The sequence below is a fragment of the Protopterus annectens genome, chromosome 5.part0 (assembly GCF_019279795.1).
Source record: "Protopterus annectens isolate FY-2018-M chromosome 5.part0, PAN1.0, whole genome shotgun sequence".
Taxonomy (NCBI): domain Eukaryota; kingdom Metazoa; phylum Chordata; order Ceratodontiformes; family Protopteridae; genus Protopterus; species Protopterus annectens.
Window position 1 is genome coordinate 1,437,954,281 of NC_056735.1, and position 22,767 is coordinate 1,437,977,047.

General features: G+C 41.4%; 1 protein-coding gene across 2 annotated transcripts in view; it reads left to right on the forward strand.

Moving 5' to 3' along the window:
* The window catches only part of ITGBL1 (integrin subunit beta like 1), a 2,504,690-nt gene that overhangs the window by 61,401 nt on the left and 2,420,522 nt on the right, over nucleotides 1–22,767 (forward strand). The window lies entirely within an intron of this gene.

Below are 22,767 nucleotides of genomic sequence, written 5' to 3' on the forward strand. Positions count from 1 at the left end.
AATAACCGAAGAAGGGAGAGGAGTTTGCAAATATTTCTGCTGCAATATTTTTGACCCACTGTAGGACACCGTTACTGTACTGAATGAAGTTAGTTTAATGTTTCATTATCTTGTATGGCTTAAATTACTTTTGAGTTAGTTAGCCAAAATTGCTGCTTTATACATGCATAGTGGATTACAGTAGTAGCACTAGGAAACATTTGGCTAGTGTACATCCAAAGCTAACAGTAGAATCAATATACCAGTAAGATGGTTGTGATTTCATTTATTAGTTGGAATTTGAAAGGGAAATTTTTGGCAATAAAAAAAATACATATTAAGCACTGTATATATACCTTAGCACTGTACATGATGTAGAAATGTATGTGCTGGAAGTCAAACTAAAAACTTATCAAAACAGATTGGTGTCCAAGGTAGATGTGAGATGGACAGCAAAATATGCTAATTCAAAATGGTAATATGGTTACAGTGAAAAAAAAAACAAAATTAACAGAGCATAGAAAATCGGTGTCATATATAAAGTTTAGATTTTGCATGTTAGCATTGTGAGTGTGAAGTGCAGAGAACTATGTGAGTGTCTTCGTATGCACCCACTGAAGTAGTGAGCTGTTATCTGTTTCCGACTTGATGAAGCCTCTTAAGAAATTTTGGGGAACAAAACTGCTTAAATGGAGTGAAGTGCACGTTTCTTGGTTTTAAGCTATGTGAAATAAACTGTTTCACAAAAAAAACACTTAATACAGCTTCATTAGAGTTAATGAATCTGTTTTACAGCTGGTACCCTTTAAGATTTTTGTACATGAGAGTAAGTATTCATTTTTTTTTCTGTCAAGCTCATGGATACTGGCCTAGACTAGATTTATATTTAATTTCAAAACACGTGTGACCAAAATTAAAATCTGTAATTAGAAGGTACATATGTGCATCTTGTTCTTGGGATACTTCCAAACCATGCATTGTTTAAATACTGGAAACTTAACGACAGACCGTTCTTAAACGAAAGACGTTATTTGTGTTGTATAATTATTTAAAAGCTGAAGAAAAATGTAAGTGAAACTGAAGGAGTACATGTAAAATGTGCATCATTCTAGTGCATTTTAAGGGTTTCTTTCAGTATCTGACCACCTGAAAAAAGACAATATCAGATGGATGCTTCTGTGCAAACATTTTTTAGAAAACTAACTGTTAGATATGTAATTAGTACAAACTAGAATATTTTATTAATTTGCTCTGTGACCTTTCAGGTTATGAATACAGATTTAAATCCATGAATATAAGATGAATGATTTGTATGCAAAATGAGACCAAGTTCCTTCATAACTGATAATATTAGGTGGATTACCCCTGGAAAGGCATCAACTCACTTGTAATGGAAGACAAAGCTCAACAAGAAGACAAGGTCAAAGGGAATGATATATATTTTATATGTTGTATTTGGTTGTTCAGACTGCATGCCTAGTGAAAGCTGAAGAGATGCATATAACTAGAATATAACTAAAGGATGTTAAAAGGGATAAACAGATGCTATTGTTTCAGCAGCAAGATGTGATTAGTTCAATTACTGGAAGCAATATACAACTTTTGGTACCATTCTCACATTGCTGAAATATTTACAACCATTCTCATGCAACCACTAATCTCCCCAAAGACGGTACAATCTCACAGTTCCTTCTTTCAGACAGAATTTATTACTGAATGCCAAACAAATGATAATGTCAGAACAATAAAGAAAGAAAGAACTGACTACTTCTGTTTAGCTCCAGATTTATAACATGGATATTTTGGATTGTTGTTTTTCTAGAAACTAAAACATAACTTTCTTCAAAAATGCATCATGGCAGTCAGACGGTTATTGTTAATCTTCTTAGCTAGCTTATGTATAAATGGAGAAGCAACACCATATTAATAAAGCTAGAGACAAGACAGGATGCGTTTTTTATCCATATATGCTTGACATGTACTTAAAGACTTTTTGTGATCAAATACAACTCACTGAGAAATTCAAGATGCTTGGCATATTTAATGTTCTGGTACTTTTCCGTTATACCCCTACCACGTCTTCGCACTGCTGGTGCTGTCATTTCTTATTATGTAGTGTTTTATGCAGGACTAAGAAATGGTTATTGCTGAAGTAATGAAAATCCACCAAACAATATGACCGAGCCAGCAATTTTAACTGCTAGTGCGGCCGATTTGGTTTGGTGTATATCTTTTTGCAGCAACAGCTATAGCCCACAACCTTCTAGCTCCAAAATATAGAACACTTAATTACCTTGCCTTATGTGGAATACATACAAACAAGTAACTAATAGGTAAAAAGTTGACAGGATGGTTAAAATATTTCCCTTTGTACTTTGTGAATACTGAATCGTATTAATATTCTATGTATATGGGTTAAAACAATTCTTGAAACTGTAAATGATGGGCTGTTTCAGTGTGGGACTGGCAAGACCGTTAACTTTATAAGACTTAGTCCTTATAATGAGGTACACTAGAGAAATGTGATAGTATTTTGGTTACTTTTCTTTTCAGCCGGCATGCCTTGTACATTTTCTGACAGTCTATAATTCATGAATTACAGTCATTAAGTGTAATTTACCCTTTCTGGAAAAGTCTCCATTTTTTTTGGGGGGGGGTGGAAATCGTCAGTGAAAGTCAGGTGTATATGAGAGGCAAAATGTTTACATAAAATAAACCTTACAAATATTTAAATAACACGCCAACAGAAAAACTCAAGAAACAAAAAAGGCAGCAGCACCAGTGGCGCAAAGATGTGGTAGGGGTATAACAGAAAAGTACCAATGTTCTAATTACTGTTTTTTTTTTGTTTGTTTTAGATTATGTAATGATTTATGTGTGTATTGCCTGATCTAACATTAAAAAAAACCCCACAAATTCTTGCAAAGCTAATGCATTGTATCCATGCTGTAATGATGGCCTACATTAATGTAAACTTCATTATTTCTCTGGAACAGGTAGTTCAAGAGTAGGTATTAACTTGTCTGGTCAAAATGAAAATACCTTGGTTTACTAATCTCCCTCCCAAAAAAGTTTGAGGGTTTGAAAATATCCAATGATTAATTTGAGGAAAATAACTGAAGGCTTTAAAATATGGGCATTTTTTGTTTTGAATAAATTTGCCAGATCATCCATATAACATTAGAGGGTATTCCATGTATTGTTAGTAGCTTTTTTTTCCTGTAAAAATGCAATTAATGTGTCAAAAAAAACAATAAATGACATTTAGGTGAGGCCAATCCATTTAGCCATATTTTATAGCAAATTATGAAGTCCTAAATTTTATTGGATGTTGTTATAATCTTTGGTTCTTAAATTTATTAAGTTTAAGAAGGGATGCCCTAACAGCATGATATGGGTGCAATTAATGGACAGCATAACCCATATCATGCTGTTGTAGGATCCCATTCTTAATTGGGAATTTGCCTAACCTCTTATGCAATGGCAGTGGGAGATAAGCTGGCAGTAACCAGCAGGCCATCTTACTTTAAGTTAGGATTTCTACTGTGTGTGCTTCTGGCCAATTCCTGCAGGCTAGAAAGCATAATATAATGTCGTACTAGTCTGTGCTACATACTAATATTAGGGCACTGTGTGTTGTATATACAGGACAACATGCCTTTACTGCTTATAGATCCACTACTACTACTTGTAAATTTAAATTTCTGCAAAACTATTATGACTGGCTTATAGATTTTTTTTTTACTAGGCTTTTAATTCTACAGATTGTGTTACATTATTAAACAAAGTTGAGAAAAATAGGTGTAGAATAGTTTCTGTTGTCTGGATCCAGACATGGCAACAGGCTTCTAAATGGGCAATGGAAATTAATGGAATATTATCATCAGCTTGGTTTATCTTGACCAAAGGAATTTCTCAGAGATCGATTGTCAGACTATAATTGTTTAATTTGTGTTTGGCTGATAAACAGTGTATTGAAAGTGTTTGTACAGTTGTATGTATATGTTACGATTGGGAAATTATTGTAAATGAGGTTGATCATTGCATTAAAAAATAATAAGACTCTACAGAGTGATCAAAAGACAGTAAAATAAGTGTCACCAATACAAAATATGCAAGCTTTGGTAAAAAAGTCCAACTTGCTCTCCTCAGTAATGTATGCTAATCCCAACCCTAACCCCACCCAATACCTTAAAAACCAATACTGTAACAGTACCTCTACATAAGACATACTCATACCCACAAACGCTTACTAGCACACACTGCAAACATAAGATTTATCCCCTTACCGAACCGTAAAACACACTCATTCACATGCAAACACACAACTATACCATTGTCTAGCCCTAACACTCAGACACACATATACACTCTCTAACCCGTCCCAATCCCTACTCACTACTTTCAAAGAAACAGCACTTTGAGATATCAGATATTCGACTATTTGAACATTCGACAATCTCTACCACCCCTAGCATTTGCTGAACAAAGCAACGTTCATCAAAATTCATGGCAACCATATGTTCATATAATCATTTGGGTGTATGTAGTAAGATCTAAAGTTCAAAAGGTTCTGAAAATATTGAAAATGGATATTTGCCCTTTCTACACTGTTGTGTGATCTCGAGTTGGTATACATCATTAGCAGGAGGTGTGAGGGGGCAGTGGAGCTTGCCCCACTGCTTTAAAAATGTTTCAGTAGTTTGTTTTTTGTCTTTTAAAATTTAGATCTGATTACATAGACCGATATTCATACACACACACACACACACATACATACATACATATATATATATATATATATATATATATATATATATATATGGGTTTAATTTCAATCAACAAAATTACATTTCAACGAACCATAATTTTGTGACCTCGTTTTTCCAAAAGTGCATTTATGCAAAAATGCAGTTGCGAAAAACCAAGTAACCGAAAAACATTACAACACTAACCACATGTATGCAGAGGGGGCAAACCCCCCACACCCCCTGTGCTTATATATTCTAACTCCAAGATTGCACTACAGTGGGGAAAAGGAAACATTCCCTTATCCCTGCTGTGCCGCAATCTACAACAACAACCTTTGTTGCTTTTCACATACTTGGTTTTTCGTGAAAGTGCATTTTTGAATAAATGCACTTTTGGAAAAATGGGGTTGTGAAATTACAGTTCATTGAAACGTAATTTCATAGATTGAAATGAGATCCATATTTGTGTGTGTGTGTGTGTGTATATATAAGTATATGAGAGATTTGTCTATATATATATATATATATATATATATATATATATATATATATATATATATAAATATGTATGTATATATAAAATATAGATGTAGGACACATGCTCTACTACCATGTGTCTGAATCACAAAACATCGAACACACATAGACGAAAGCGCTTAACATCAAAAAGCGCTTCCGTGTATGTGTAGTTCAAAAAAAATCTACGTTTTTGCAGGGGGGCATTGCCCCCCTGCACCCCCACACACCCCTACTTTAATATTCTCACACCGAGATCGCACTACAGTGGGGAAAAGGGAATTTTCCCTTACACTAGTCGAGCATGTGTCCGGATCCTATATATATATATATATATATATATATATATATATATATATATAAAATGTATGTGTGTGTATATATATATATATATATATATATATATATATATGTGTGTATATATACATACATATATATATATATATATATATATATATATATATATATATATATATATAATGTATGTGTGTATATATACATATAAGTGTATGTGTGTGGTATATGTATAAAATGTAAGCATGTTTGCAACTTATATAAGCAAACAGTTAAATGGGTTCACAGTTTTGCAGATTCAGGTGTCACTTCTAGCAGGAGTTTTACATTTCATGTGTGGATTAATAATTTGTGTCCATGGGCACTAAAAATTATAGGATGTATCCACATATATTGTATCAAATGAAGAAGAGGTCAATATTTAAATCTTTATTTTCTTTGTTAGATTGTTAGCATACTTGTCATATTTAGTTGCCTTTAAATATCAAACAGTCAAGTTTTATTTTCACTTTCCTATTGAAGATTAAGGGGGAGGGACTCAGTTGTCACTTCCAAGGCTAGCTAGCAAGAATTAATTCATTCATCTTTGATTGTCTGGGACTGCAGTCATTGGCTTTACTTGTGAATAAAATATTGCTTATGTTATACAAAGTAATATTACCAAAAACATATTCAGCAAGAGAATTGTGAAATCCAGAACCACTTCCTAGCTGTAAGAAGGATTGTGAAAACATAATTTTTTTCAAACATGAAGTGGATGAGCACTCTGATAACAGGAAGTTTTTGAATTAATGGTGGGCCTTTTGGACATTGTCACTTGTCTGTATGCGACATGTATGTATCTAACACAGTGTATGTGTCTACAAATTTTATGTTGCTTAGCTAGAGTGAGAATATTTCTTGTCAGGGCTGATGCTCCCCTGCTGTTACATGGGGCTGGAATATTAGACCAGCCTTGTGAATAGTACTCCTGTGGTAGGACCAAACCAGCTCTGACCCAAAGATGGGTGCCAGCATTGTCTACTTGCTGCTCAATCTCTCTCTAGTTGATACTTCTAGTAGTTAGACCCACTATTAAAACCTAGGTCATTTGGAGCACAGACATTATGAAAGCAATCAAGTTTTAAAATAGATTTGCATATTGCTTACAAATTAGGCTAAAAGATTATGATCCTCCAAAAGGAATTGTGCTAAAAATTGTAGCTTCAACCTTGCTGATACAGAAGATAATTCTTAGAAATTTAACAGAAGTGGGAAAATGTGCTTACAGAAATGTTATTCCAATGCATGTTGAATTGTTTATTAATATTTTATTAACAATGATCTTTGTTCATATTTTCTTAGTTTTTCTTTTACTTTAAGAAAGTTGAGGATATGGTGGGGGGATATGATTGTTAAGGGCTTTGATAGGGTAGTGTATCATGTAACAGCTTGATGGTAAAAATATTGCAAGAAGCATAAAAATCATTACAGCTTTGGAGTAAAATAATTGCAAGCAGATTTATCTGTATATTAAGTATTTAAAAGAAAAAATGGGAAGTTAGGTGCATGGCCTTTAGAGGTTGAAAGAGGATCTGATGTACAGCCATTTAAATTACGGATCTGATGTACAGCTATTTAAATTACAAGTCAGTGTGGTTATTTTTAAAATTGCATTGGATTTCCAACCCTTTATCGGTTTTCTATATCTCATCACCTAGTGATGGTTATGGTATTCAGTCTCAGCAATGACAATCCTTTGCACATTGTACACACCATTTACAACAACATTAATGCTCACTGTTAAGTTTGCCAATGTGTCTTGGACTATGAGGGTTAATGGAAAACTCTAGCAGAAGTCCATGCAGTGTCCATACAAAAGTACCCAACCAAGAATCAAAACTGAGGAGGTGCTGCAAATTTTGTGAGATAATATCTTTGATTAATGTATCCCTGCAGTTTATTACTGTTTTCTGAATGAATTAAATATATGGAACAAACTTAACACAAGATGTTATGTAGTCCTATCTCGCCATAATTCTTGCTGGATGGGATGGGTTTGGAGCCAATATTCGGCTCTGACTCGGCCGATTGCTAAAGCTCAACAGCTTTTACTGGCTCGAGGCTAGCCCCTATCCCATGGTGCCTCATGGCAGTTCCCCAGATTTCGTTTTCCGCAAAAGCTTCGAGGTTGTGTCTTACTGGCTCATTGGCCAAGTAAAACTTTATTTGCTAAATTTAGTCTTTTTTCCTAAGTTTTCTATCCCTTATATAATATATATATTTTTTTGTCTCTTGCGTGACTGTTTGTTTTTTGAGAGTTTCCGACCCCTATTACTCCCCATAGGACTGTATGGCCTATTTAAGTTAGAGGGCCGTAGTGCCCGTTTAAGTTGGAGGGTGTTTCCTCCCTGTGTGTGAGTGTTTGTTTATATATAAATATATATAAAAAAATGTATATTCTTCTTTCTTCCACACTTCTTCTTTGTCTGTAGTTACTATTTAATGTTGTATTTTTTATTGTTTATCCTAGCTACTCTTTCCTTGTAGTCGGAATGTCTAAAGATAAGGACAGGGAGCATAAGGGTCATCGCCCTTTGGGTTTTAAGAAAGTGTGATAGATGTGCCTAGAAAATGTCTCTCACAGACAGTCACACGAGATGCGTGTACTGCCTTGGTGAAGCCCATTTGCAAGAACCCTGCACTTTTTGCCATGCGTTTAGCACCAGAGTTTTAAATGAGAGAAAGAGAAAACTCATTGATAGGGGTCTCATGACCAGTTCCTTCCAGGAACAGCTGGAACTTGGTCAGGCAGCTCCAAAATCTTCTAAGAGAAAATCTTCATCCCCAGCTTTGGAGCCAACTAAAAAGACTAAAGCATTGGAGCCAAGAAGTTCCGGTTCCGATTCAGCTTCGTTAGTTTCGGTGCCGTCTGTCTCCTCGGCGCTGAGGCAACCTTCTGTACCGAAAATTTTACTGGAAATTGAGGTTGTCTCTCCCACCTTGAGATCTCATATTTTGGAAAGGAGGAGATCTCCTTCTGTCTCCACCATATCCTCCAGGACTCTATCAGATGAGGACATCGAGTGGGTGGTGAAGAGGTTGCTTTCAGATCCAGCTCTGGCAAGAAAATTTGGCCCCTCCAGACCCAAAGGTCACGGAGAAGACCCCCTTACCGACCACTGTTCCTCCTCTGACTGCTTCGCTCTTGGAGCCTATTACTTCAGGTTCTTCTGTCTTGGACCTGTCGGCTCCGGGGATTCAACCTGCTTCTTTGGAGCCAATTACTCTATCCTTGATGGCTCAGTCTGGAGCCGAGTGATCTGGGAACCAACACTCTCGAGTCGACTGTGATGGGGACAGTCACCCTGGTTTCTTGTCTGAACCGACCTTCCCTCTCAGAGCCTCTGCTGAACTCGGCTCAGCTCCCACTTCTGCTTCAGAGCCATTCCCCCTTGCTAGGAGTCGACCATCAGTCCCCTCAGAGTGGAGGTCTTCTTCAGATCAAGGGGGGAAGGCTTTCGAAGCTAAAGAGAAGGCTTTATCCTCTGCTAAAGCCGTACCATTGGAACCTCTGTCCCACCAGCAGCAGGCAGCAACCTCTTCCCCTCTGCCACCCCCACAGTGTAGGGAGCCAGAGGCCCAAGTAGCCCCCATTGGAGGTGCCCCCTCTTCCGAGACCTCCCCAGATTATCCCACTGGAGAGCTCCCTCGGAAGAGGCTGTGTAAGAGGAAACATGTTGACTCACCTGAGTCTGTCAAGTCAGAAACTGATTTAGAGGAATCAGAAGGGTCCCCTAGATCCCCCTCTGAGGATGTCTAATTTTCTGACATCCTAGAAATCCTTAGACAGAGGGGTGATTGGAAGACCTCTAATCCTACTGAGGATGAGTCAGTGTATCTTGAGGCCTTTGGTTCCCGACCTTCCACCTCCTGGGTGACACCGCCTTATGACCATCTCTTGGGGGTCATATCGTGGAAAGCCTGGACTTCCCCAGACTCACTGGAGCCTGTCCCGAGGAGGCCAAATAAGTTCATGACAGCACCTGAGGACAAGACTTTTCTTTGTAAGAGAGTTCTCATTGATGCTATGGTGGTAGCAGCGGTCACCAAGAAGGAGTTATCCGAGACATCTTCTAATATCCATCCTCCTAACAAGGAGTCCAGGACGATGGATAGGTACGGGAAGCATAGTTTTTCTTTAGTGGCATTTGCACTGATCGCTGAATTACCTTATTCATTTTACTCGTCTTCAGAAGGATCTCCTGAAAGAGTTAGGAGACACCCTCCAGGGTTCAGTAGCTCTGGGTTCCATGGATAAGGTTTCTGCGCAGCTCTCCACCCTTAGTCCCCGCAGAGCAAGTAGGATCTGGAACTTACTGTCTATTCTTTTTAGTTCCAAAAAAGACAGGGGACTGGAGATAAATCCTAGATCTCAGCAGGCTCAACAAGTATGTAAAGAAATCGAAGTTCCGAATGGTCACTCTGCAGTCGATATTTCCCTTTATCAGGAAAGACAATTGGATGTGCTCAGTCGATCACCAGGATGCATACTACCACATCAAAATGGACAGGCGCTCCAGGAGACAATTGCACTTATGGCTGAGAGCCAGCCATTTTCAGTTCAGAACTCTGCCCTTTGATCTCACTACAGCCCCCCAGAGTGTTCATCAAATGCATGGCAGTAGTAACGGCTCACTTGAGACGTCAAGGATTCCAGGTGTTTCCGTACCTAAACAACTGGCTCCTCACTGCTACCACCAAGCATCAACTCATCAGAACCAGGGACGAGACTCTATCCTTGTGTGCCAGTCTAGGCATCACTGTCAACCTAAAAAATTTGGTTGTATACTTAAGCTCAGAAATAGACACAACCACCATGTCAGCAAGACTAACACCAGAACGAGTAGAGTTTCTACGCAGTCAAGTCAGATCCTTGCTAAACAAAATGTTCAGGCCAGAGTAGGGACTATGGCTTCCTCCATCCTATTAGTTCCTCTTGCTCGTCTACACATGAGGATACTTCAGTGGCTGTTATTTGCCCAATGGTCAATGCAAGACCTTCCATTATCTCACCAGATTTTTATAACAAACACCTGCAAAAAGGATCTGACATGGTGGTTGCACACAGAACAACTTCTCCTAGGTCGTCCACTTGTTCCTCCCCAAGAGAAAGCAGTTTTGACACGGATGCTTCCCTGATAGGGGGGGGAGCATTATCTGGGAATGACAGTCCAAGATACTTGGCAGAACCACGAGATCCACTTGCACATCAATGTTCTGGAGATGAGAGCGGTGCTGTATGCGTTGCAAGCACTTCACAGCTCCCTTCCCACCGGGACAATTGCAGTACAGTCAGACAACATGTCTGTCGTGTGGTACATAAATAAGCAAGTGGGAACCAAATCTTACCCACTTTGCATAGAAGCCATAAGAGTTTGGAAATGGGCGATGGATACTCAGCGCTTCCTGATAGCAACTCACATCCCTGGGAAATCCAACATAATAGCAGACAAACTCAGCCGAGCAATTCTGATGCCTCACAAGTGGTCCCTGAATCCAAAAGTTGTGAAAGAGATGGGACCAGCCCTGCTGCAGCCTATTCGCCACTCACCTGAACACCAAATGCAGCAGCTACTTTGCCCTCATTCCCCATCCGGGGATGTCACCCAAGGATGCTCTAGTCCACGATTGGCCCCGGAACTTCTTTATGCCTTTCCACCTTTTCATCTCATTCCAAAGGTAATACAGAAAGCAAAACAGTTGAAGAGTTTCTTGATCCTTATTGCTCCTTACTGGCCTCGACAAGCTTGGTTTCCCTTCCTGTGGCACTACCTTTTTGGAGGAACCATGGATTCTGGACCCATCTCCAGATCTCCTGATTCGTCAGTCGGGATAGTTCCACCCCACCTTCCACACCCTCGAATTGACAGCATGGCGGCTCCATTTCCACAAATAGCCAGGTGTATTCCTCTTATCCTCTTCTGTCAAACACGTTCTAATTTCATCCCATAAACCTTCCACTCAGAAACTATACTCCAGCAAATAGAAAAGGTTTTCGATTTGGGCTATGAACAGTGGCTTAGATCCATATATGGCTCCTATAGAATATATCTTATACTTCCTAGTGTCGATTTTTCATGAAGGAGTGGCAGCAGTACAGTTAGAGTTCAGTTAGCTGCCATTTCCAATTTCCATTTGCCTTCATGGGAAATCCAATCATGCAGCACTCCTTGTGTAAAACCTTCTTGAAAGGAGTTTTTCTTATCAGGCCTCCAATAAAACAGCCATTAAAACCCTGGGGCTTAAACTTGGTCCTCTCATCTTTACTGTCTGCACCCTTTGAGCCACCCTCTTCATCAGACCTAAAGTTGTCATGGAAAATTATTCTTAGCCATAACATCTGCTAGGAGAGTCTCAGAGCTGCAAGCTCTTACTACTCGACCTCCTTACATTATTTTTCACAAGGATAGAGTCTCACTCAGGACAAACCCTTCCTTTCTTCCCAAGGTATACTCTGAGCACAATCTGAATACTACTATTGAACTACCTGTGTTTTTTCCAAACCACTCTAATAAATCTGAGTATAGACTAAACCAGTTAGACGTTCACAGAATTCTCAGATTTTATTTACACAGGACTAAAGAATTCGGAAAATCAGATCAATTATTTGTTTATTTTCTGACAAGAAGGGCTTGCCTGTTTCTAAGGTTACTCTTTCAAAATGGCTTTCGGATTGCATTTCATTTGCTTATCAGTCAGCTGGCAAACAATTACCCATCAAAGTCAAAGGTCATTGTATCTACTTCATGTGCCTTTAGATCTAGGCTCCCAATTGATACTATTTGTGCAGCAGCTATTTGGGCAAGACCATATACTTTTGTCACTCATTACAAATTGGATTTGGCCTCCCGGGACAGGTCTTCCTTTGGGTCTACTGTGCTGAAGACTCTCTTCGCTTGAGCCACCCGGGATGTAGGTGCTAGGGACACTGTTCCATCCAGCAAGAATTACGGTGAGATAGGATTACATAACATAAAAAAAGTTGTGTACTTATCATAACGTTCCATGTTTGTAGTCCATCTCACCTACATTCTTGTGTCCCTCCTTCCAACCCCATTCCTGTTTCTGGGGATCTGGTGGACTATACTGGTGCTGTCTGACCTGGTTCTCTTTTGTTGTCCACCTGGCATGGATTATATTTCAAAATCCTTGTCTGTATATATGCAGCTGTGATATTTCTTACCGGATAGGTACTTATTGCTTTCTTGCAAACTAGATCTGGGGAATTGCCGTGAGGCACCATGGGATAGGGGCTAGTCTTGAGCCAGTAAAAGCTCTCGAGCTTTAGTATCGGCCGAGTCAGAGCCGAATATCGGCTCCAAACCCATCCAGCAAGAATGTAGGTGAGGTGGACTACAAGCATGGAACGTTACAGTAAGTACATAACTTCTTTTTATGCGTTCATATTTAATTAGGAGTGCAGTTACAAATTACTTAAATCTGTCTTTGTAAAGAGTGACAGTAAGGGAAATAAGAAGACATTACTTGTTTATGAAATGTAGTTTATTGGCTGTTTGGGCAGTTTTTTCCATTTCTTTCAACTTTCAGGTTTAAAAACCTACATCTGCGCTTGTTTCTCACCTTTCCTTTAACGAGTCTAGTCCAGATACAGATGTGCTGTATCCAGGACTGTTTATAAGCTTCTGAGGAGTGCCAAAATCTGCTCTTCAATTTTTTTTCCATAGATCTGCTAGTTCTCTCCTCTCCTGCACTTTTACTAGCATATTAATTTAGCACTCTACCAGACTTCTTGTAGCAAAAATGCTGCTTGCACACACAAGTGTTACCAGCACTAAACATTCTACAAGAAAACAGCTCCAGTACTTAATGCCCACCCCACCAGGCATGTCTAAAGGTCAGTTCCCTGTGCTTTCTCCTATTAACCTGGTGAATGTGGGCATCCTGAGGCAATGTAGCAACTGCCTCATGTACACTGACAACCCTCTTACCTCCCAACACTCAGACTTGCGAGAGATGCACTTGTATAGCCAAACTGGAAGCCACTCACTCTCCTGCCAAGACCGGAATAGCTGGTCAAGAGGAGAAGGTCAACAGTTGCAACACACCACATGGAACACACAGCCCTCCAGAACACACACCAGCACTGTCTTCGCATAAAATCACAAACCACACACTCCCCTTCACTGAGGCTCTCAATAAAAATCTACCCAAAAGGCAGAGACCTCCAAGGCAGAAACGCACTCAACCACAACACTATTCATGAGACACATAACTCTCCTAAACAGTGTGCTACTCAACCAAAGCCCCTAAGGCAAAACAGCATGCCCAACACACTAGTCATAGGTGACTCGATAGTGAGCTACACTGATGTCCCACTCTTGAATGAGGAGAAAGCAGCAGTCAGCTGCCTGTCAGGAGCCAGGATCCGCCACATAACGCATGCACTCAGGTCCATCAATAACAGGTACAAATATGACTCTGTCATTATACGTGTGGGTGTAAATGACCTAAGATGTACCTCCCTGGACTATATGAAAAGAGATATGGAAGAGCTCTCGGATTATGTAGCCCAAGAGTATATGACCCTAGCCCTGAGCAGCATCCTACAATCACCCAGAATGACATCGCAGTACAAGCAAAAAATGACTGATTTTAACAATTGGCTAAGTTTCTGCTGTCATTCTAAGGGGATCCAGTATATGTCTGCCTGGGATGATATGATTGACAGACCTCAATGCTTTGCCAGAGATGGTCTGCATCTGTGACCCCTAGGCTTCCGGATACTGGCTAAGACTCTTGCCACCCCTATAGTGCCTTTTTTAAGCATTGTTCCAAAGACCATATTACCGTGAGTGGCCAAGGTGGTGCAGCGGTTAGCGTTGCCACCTCACAGCAAGAGGTTCTCCGGTTCGATCCTTGGCTGGGGTGCCTACTGTGCGGAGTCAGCATGTCCTCCCTGTGGTCACGTGGGTTTCCTCCGGGTGCTCCGGTTTCCTCCCAAATCCCAAAGACATGCTGTATGTGGATTGGACACTCTAAATTGGCCCTAGGTGTGAGTGTGTGCATGTGTGTGCCTTCTGTGGAAGGTTGGGCATCGGGCTGGCAACTCGACACTGTAAAACTCCACTGCCAGTCATGAGCAGACAGGTTATCCACTGTGGCGACCCCTAACCGGGAAAAAGTCAGAAGAAGAAGTTCTGAATATTGAATTGCCACCAGAACAGCTACAAACAAATGCAATCTGAGGGTTATGCTGCTCAATGCTAAACATCTAAATCTCAAAATGCACTCGCTCGAAGCACTCCTTAAAATGGAGAACAACATTTGTACTGTAAGAGAGACCTGGTTCAAGAAGGCAAAAAGCACCCCTGCACTACCAGTCTATAACTCATTCCACACCTTTCGGCCCCAGAACTTGGACCGAAGCTGCAAAGGCAGTGGTGTTTCCATAGTCCTAAAAGATGTGCACACCTCCAGACTGGTAGCCCAACATAATGCATCTGATTTACTTCAGGTGCAGCTAACATTGGGTAAGACAGCGATTCAGGTCATAGCCTGCTATAGGTCCCCATCCATCTCCCAAGACTCACACTCCATGTTCCTAAGCACCCCAGAGAATATTAGGGTCCAACCAAACACTCTAATACTGGGCAACTTCAACTACCCCTCCATTAACTGGGAAAACTACTTGTGTACCAATACACTTGCACAATGCTTTCTGGAATTCATTAATTCTACTGCCCTGGACCAGCTCGTTCTTACCCCCACTAGAGATAGCAACATACTTGACCTGGTCATTACTAACATGGGTGACCACTGCTCTACACCAATAGTCAACTAATCCCTGGTTAGATCCGACCACAAACTAATCACCTTGGAATCCCCCCCCCCAAAAAAAAAGGTAACCACTGTGAAAAACTTCTCCAAAGCTAACTTTGGCCGGCTCCTAAAAGCTAATTTCAATTTATCATTGCAAATAATAGATAATGCATGAATCTCTGAATCATACACCAATGCACTGTACATGCACTGTACATATACATACAACAAACCATGGATATAGACCCAGACCAAAGACCAAAAAAAAAAAAAAAAAAAAAAAAGAAGCCAATCTGGTGGTCCCTTGTCATAAAAAAACTCTACAATAGAAGGAGGAAACAGATGTGGAATACAGTGAAATCCCAAGACTGGAAAAACTCCCTTATCAGCCTCAACAAAAGGTTGAGATCCCTCAACAAATCCTCTTAAGCTAGCTATGAAAACAGAATTGCAGCAGATGGTAAAGACAACCATAAGGCATTCTATATTTATGTAAAGAATCTCCACGGCAATACCCAGATTTGCTTTGAGCTACTGCACAGTGGTACCTCCTATACTGAGCCAACAGATGTTGCCAATTTTACCCCCCCCCCGCAAAGGACCAATCACAATACCAATAGATTGCCAGACACTCAGTATTACTGCTCCACAGGTTAAAACAGCACTGTCCAAGGCCAAGAATACAGCTTCTATGGGACCTGACAATATCCCCGGCTGTGTACTACATGAACTACAGAGCGAACTGGCACCTCACCTGTTTGCCCTGTTCAGCCTCACCTCAGGCTTTGTCTCTACCTAATGGCGCACTGCTACAGTCCTCCCTCTCCACAAGGGAGGAGTGACTACAGACCCTGGGAACTATTGCCCCATTAGCCTGACTAGTCTGATGTGCAAAGCTGTGGAACGCATCATCATGGACCTAATAAACAAGGATCTAGGGAATCTCCAAACTCTGGATCCTACACAGTTTGGTTTTGTGAAGGGTAGATCATGCCTGCTCAACTTGGTCAACTTCGAGTCAGTCACCAGAGCTGTGGATGAAGGCACGGTGGTTCATGTGGCCAAGGCCTTTGATACCATTCTCCACTCAGGAATCGTAGAAAAACTCACTAAGCTAGGCATCAACCCATATATCACTACGTGGGTTGCAAACTGGCTCACAGATAGATAGAACCCACAGTGTGAAAGTAGCTGACTCCAAGTCAGACTTTCGACCAGTCATCAGTGGAGTCCCACAGGGTTTGGTCCTGGGTCCTCTCCTGTTTGGTATCTACTTCTCTAAAGTCCATGCCAACACGAAGGGACTCTGGCTGACAAAGTTTGCAAACAATTGCAAGTTGGGAGCTATTATTAACTCCCCAAGTGATGTTGACATTCTATAGAAAGGCCTCAATGAGACAAACAGGTTCAAGAACCATGGCCTTAAGCTCAGTGTCAAAAAATGTGCCATCATCCCCTTTGGAAAAAAAAACAGTTCCCTTGAATTTACTACATCGATAGTAGTCTACTGAACACAGAAGGTGTTCAGTAGACTACTAAGAGATAAAGGAATACAGGTTGACAGCAACCTCTCTTGTCCACCACACTGCCACTTTGGTCAGTCCTTCTATGTGGCACATGTCATTGCTAAGGGTTTTACATTCAGGAAGAAAGCAGTCATTCCCTCTACTCTTCCCTCATTAGGCCAATCATAGAGTACAATGCCCCATCTGGCATGTACCTCACTAGATGGGTCTACCTGAAAACGCCGAAAGTTCACAACGCCGACAACGAAAACACTGACACTGGAAGATCGACAATGGAGATGATCGAAAGTTGGGAATCCCGACGCTGAGAACACCAACATGTTAAGGTAAGTGTGCGATAGGGATGGACGTTAGGGTCAGGGTGTGGGTAAGGTAAGTGTGTGATAGTGACTGATGTTAGGGTAGGGTGTGGGTCAGGTAAGTGTGTGATAGTGACTGACTTTAGGTTTAGGGGCAGGTTAAGTGAGTTAGGGTTAGGGTGCGGGTAAGGTAGGTGTGCGATAGTGACGGACCTTAGGGTTAGGGTTTGGGTTAAGGTTTAGTATAGGTTTGTAAGGTTTTTGGTGTGCTTGTGTTGTGTCTGTGTTTTTTCAGGAAAGGTATTTGTTTTGTTGATTGTCTGGATTGTGGTTTGTCGGGCATGTGAAGTTTCATATTTTTGAACTTTCGGTTTCTTCCGGTTTTGTCGTGTCGGTTATTTCGTTGTCAGTGTTTTGGCACGTCGGTGTTATCAAGTAGACCCCACTAGACACCTGCAACAACTGAAGAGGCCACAAAAGTACCTCACAAAGAGGATCCTAGGCCTTAAACACTTGCCATATATGGACAGACTCAAAAAAAAACCCCTCTATTTTCTGTATCATATTGCCTACTTAGAGGTGATCTCTGCTTGACTTACAAAGCCATGTTTGACCCAGCTCTGTTAGAAATACTGCATCTAAAGAAATCCCAATCCCTCTGCACCACACACTGCAGAGACCTCAACCTCATTACCACAATCAACAGAACATGCTGGAGGGACAGGTTCATAACCCAGGGACTGCCCATGCTATGGAATAGACTTCCCATACATGTCAAGCGGAGCACCTCACTGGCCTTCTTCAAGAGGAATCTTGATGAGTGCATGGGAAATAGAAAACTCACAACAGGGATCACTCCAGTGGCTCTACTTGACAGAGGCACTAGGAACTAAGATCTGGTGGCACAATGCCAGGGTAATCCTATGGGCTAGGCTTGTAAAGGCTCCAGGGCCATTAGCCTAGTACACATCTATGAACCTATAATTGCTAATATAACATTTCCTGCAGTATGGTTTATTTGTTGTTGCAGGGACCACATTTTTAGGCTTGATGTAGGAATGTTATTTTCAGTTGTGGCTTTAGGAGATAAAGAATTATTTCCTATTTTTGTTAATGTTTTATGTAAAGGGGGAAATTCTTAGCCTGTAGTTATTTTTGCGGTTTTAATTACCGGGAGCTGTGTTTTTAAAATGTTTACTGTTGACTTATCTAGCCAAACTGGAGGTAAAGCTCTCTCCAACCAAGTCTGAACTTGACAGTCAAAAGGAGAAGGTAAACACTTGCACCACACCACACTCATCATGTAGTCCCACTAAAGCTACACCACCAAAATCCACACATAGAAACACAAAAACATTTGCGGAGGCAGTCTGTAATCTGCTCAATCAAAGACCTCCAAAGCAGAAACGCAAGCAAACTCCATCCCCCCAACACAAACCAAATGACACATAGCCCACAGACTCAGTGTGCCAATAAACCACAGCCCATAAGGCAAAACAACGTATCCAACACACTAGTCATAGGTGACTCTCCCACTCACCAGGCTAAACAAGCATAAGGTTACTGTCAGCTGCCTGTCAGGTGCCAGGATCCACCACATAACCCACGCATTCAGGTCACTCCACAACAAGTACAAATATGACTCTGTCATTGTCCATGTTAGTGTGAACGACCTGAGAAAATACCTCCCTGGACTACATGAAAAGAGACCTGGAAGAGCTCTCCGATCTTGTAGCCCAGGCAGGTATGAACCTAGACCTGAGTAGCATCCTGCCATCTCCCAGAATGATACCACAGTACAAGGGCAAAATGATTTGACTTAAACAATTGGCTAAGCTTCTGGTGTCATTCCAAGGGGATCCAGTATCTGTCTGCCTGGGACAACATGGTCGACAGACCGTGATGCTTTGCTAGAGATGGCCTGCACCTGTCACCCCTGGGATTCCGGATACTGGCCAAGGGTCTTGCCGCCCCTATAGTGCCTTTTTTAGGCAAGGTTCAAATGACAAATTCACCACCGTAACAGGAACAGGCAAGCAAAAACTGAGGGTTGTTGTTGTGTCTTTCTGCTTTTCCCGGTTAGGGGTCACCACAGCGGAACTCAGGTCCGCTAATGATTGGCAGTAGATTTTTACGTGCCAAGTTGCCAGCCCTGACATACAACCTTCAACAAAGGTATGCCCATTCACGCATGTCTCCACACAGAAGACACTCTAGCTGAGAATCGAACAGAACAACGTCTTACTGTGAGGCAACAACACTACCGCAGCACCACCACCGCAGTATAATGCTACTTAATGGTAGAAATCTAAATCTCAAAATGCACTCAGTCGAGGCACTCCTTAAAATGGAGAACATTGATATCTGTGCAGTGACTGAGACCTGGTTCAAGGCTCTAGAGTGCACCCCTGCATTACCAAGCTATAACTCATACCACACTTTTGGCCATCTAACCTGGACCAGAACACCAAAGGCGGAGTTGTGTCCATATTCATTAAGGATATCCACACCTCCAGGTTAGTTGCACAGCACAATGCATCCAGGGTTATCCAAGTGCAACTAACTCTGGGCAAAACTGCAACCCAAATTGTAGCTTGCTACAGATTCCCCACCATGCCCCAGGATTCCCACTCCTCTTTTCTTGATATACTGGAAAATATTAGGGTTCAACCAAACACCCTTATAATGGACGATTTCAACTACCCCACCATTAACTGGGAAAACTACTCATACCAACTCCTTCGCTCAACACTTTCTAGAATACATAAATTCCAATGCCCTGGATCAACTTATCCACACCCCCACCGGGGGCAACAGTATCCTAGACCTAGTCATTACCAACATGAGTGACTGGTGTTCCACACCTGACGGCAACTCCTCGTTGGTCAGATCCGACCATAAGCTAATCACCCTAGATATCCGCATCCCGCCCCCACTCACCATTAAGGAAACCACAGTAAAATATTACTCCAAAGCCAACTTCATGCTTCGTAAGACAGAAGTGGTGAACTTCATAGCACCCATGCAGATGGATAATACAGTTACAACTACTGAATCCTACACAAATGCACTCTATAACACTTACACACGCGCTTTGATTGTGTTATCCCAAACAGAACCAAGATGCTATTCTCCAAAAAAAGGAAGCCAATCTGGTGGTTCTCTGCCATAAACAAACTCTACAACAAAAGGAAGAAACTGTTGCAAAAAGTAAAATCCCATGAGTGGAGGAGCTCCCTGGTAAGCCTCAGTAAGAAGTTGAGATCCCGTATAAGATTCTCCAAAGCTATCTATGAAAACAAAATCACCACTGATTCTAAGAGCAACCACAAAGCATTCTATAGCTATGCCAAGAATCTCAATGGCAACACCAAGATCTGCTCTGAGTTGCAGCACAACGGCACAAAAATTACAGAACCAGCTGATATTGCCAACATCCTGGCAGATAGGTTCAGTGCTAACTTTACCCCCCTCTAACCCCCTAAAGGGCCCATATCTATATAGGAAGAATGCAGAGTCCCTGTAAGCAGATCTATGCAGGTAAACGCTACACACTCTTAAAACCAAAAACACAGCATCCATGGGACTGGACAACATCCCAGGCAGCGTTTTACACAAACTTCAGAACAAACTGGCTCTCCACCTAAGCACCATGTTCAATCCTAGTCTCATGTCAGGCTTTGTGCCCAATGAATGGCATACAGCAGCAGGTATCCCACTCCACAAAGGGGGAGCCACCACTGATCCTGGGAACTATCGCCCTATTAGCCTGACGAGCCTGGTCTGCAAGGCCATGGAACGAATCATCATGGAACTCCTAAACAAAGACATTGGTAACCTCCAAATTCTGGACCCCACCCAGTTCGGGTTTGTGAAAGGCAGATCATGCCTTCTGCACCTGATCGACTTCTTTGAGGCAGTCACCAAAGCCGTAGACGAGGGTAAGGTGATTCACACAGCCTATCTTGACCTTGCCAAGGCTTTCAACGCCATCCCCCATTCTGGAATTATAGCTAAACTCACTAAACTCACTAAACTTCATATAAATTCCTATGTCACAAGATTGGTTGCCAACTGGCTCACTGACAGAACACACACTGTAAAAGTTGCAGACTCCAAATCTGACTTCAAACCAGTGACAAGTGGAGTACCACAGGGTTCAGTCCTGGGACCTCTCCTGTTTGGTATCTATTTCTCTGAAGTACAAGCTAACACAGAAGGCCTCTGGCTAATAAAGTCTGCAGATGCCTGCAAACTAGGAGCCATAGCAGAGTCCCCAAATGATGCAGACATCTTACAGAAGGGACTCACTGAGCCAGATGCCTGGTATCAGAGGCATGGCCTCAAGCTCAGTGCCAAAAAGTGCATTCTCATCCCCTTTGGTAAAAACTCTGTACCCATGAACTACCACATAAACGACAGTCTACTTAACGCTGAATGTGTGATAAGAGACCTTGGGACCCAGGTGGACAGTAGTCTCTCCCTCCTTTTGATATTCACATCACCACAGTAGTCAGGAAATCCAATGTGGCAAACCTCATCACAAAAGGGTTCTCATCCAGGAAAAAAGAGATCATTGTTCCCCTCTACTTGGCACTCATTAGACCCATTATAGAGTACAATGCCCCCTTTTGGAATGTACCTCAGAAGACATCTGCAGCAGCTGGAAAGGCCACAGAAGTACCTCACAAAGAGGTTTACCAGCCTCAAACAGATGCCCTACACTTACTGTCTCAAAAAAACTCCAGCTTTAGTCTGTAGCATATTACCTACATCAAGGAGATCTCTGCCTAACATATAAAGCTATGTTAAACCCAGAGCTGTTGGACATGCTACACCTAAAGAAATCCCAATCCCTCCAAGCTACACGCTCTAGGGACCTAAACCTTGTCACCACAATTAGCAGGACATGCTGGTGGGATAGATTCCTGTCCCAGAGACTTCCTATACTCTGGAACAAGCTACCCATCTATGTCAAGCAAAGTTCCTCATTAGCACTCTTCACGAAAAATTTTGATGAGTGGATGGGAAATAGGAAATACACCCTGGGGATCACTTCTGTGGCTCTGCTCGACAGGGGCACAGGAAATTAACTTTCTTGGGTGGAGTAAGCCAGGGAACCTTGTTGGCTAGGCTTACTTAGGCCCTTGGTCTGATAGCCTAGTACCTACCTATGTACCTATGAAGCTATGAACTTTTGACTCCGGTATGTGTGTAGGGTTATGATGAAATGTAAAACATTTTCTTTGACAGTGTATATCTTCACATGACTCTAAATAGGCCTTCTTTACACTCTTGTTTCTTTCGACCTCCTTCCATACTGTGGACACTTCTGTGCAACTTTGCAGAGTTTTTTTCAGAACCTTAACATTTCAGGTCCTTATGAAATGTTTCATATTTTATTCTTTGCATTATCAGCTTGTTGTGATGCAGAACTGTGTATGGAAGAATTAGACCAAAAGTATTACATAAGTTTTATCATTTTACTTAATTGTATTCAGCTATACAGATGCGCATTTTCTTAATGAATGCAGCATATGCAGGTATTAATTATATTGTGCATCCTCTAGCAAAAAAGGC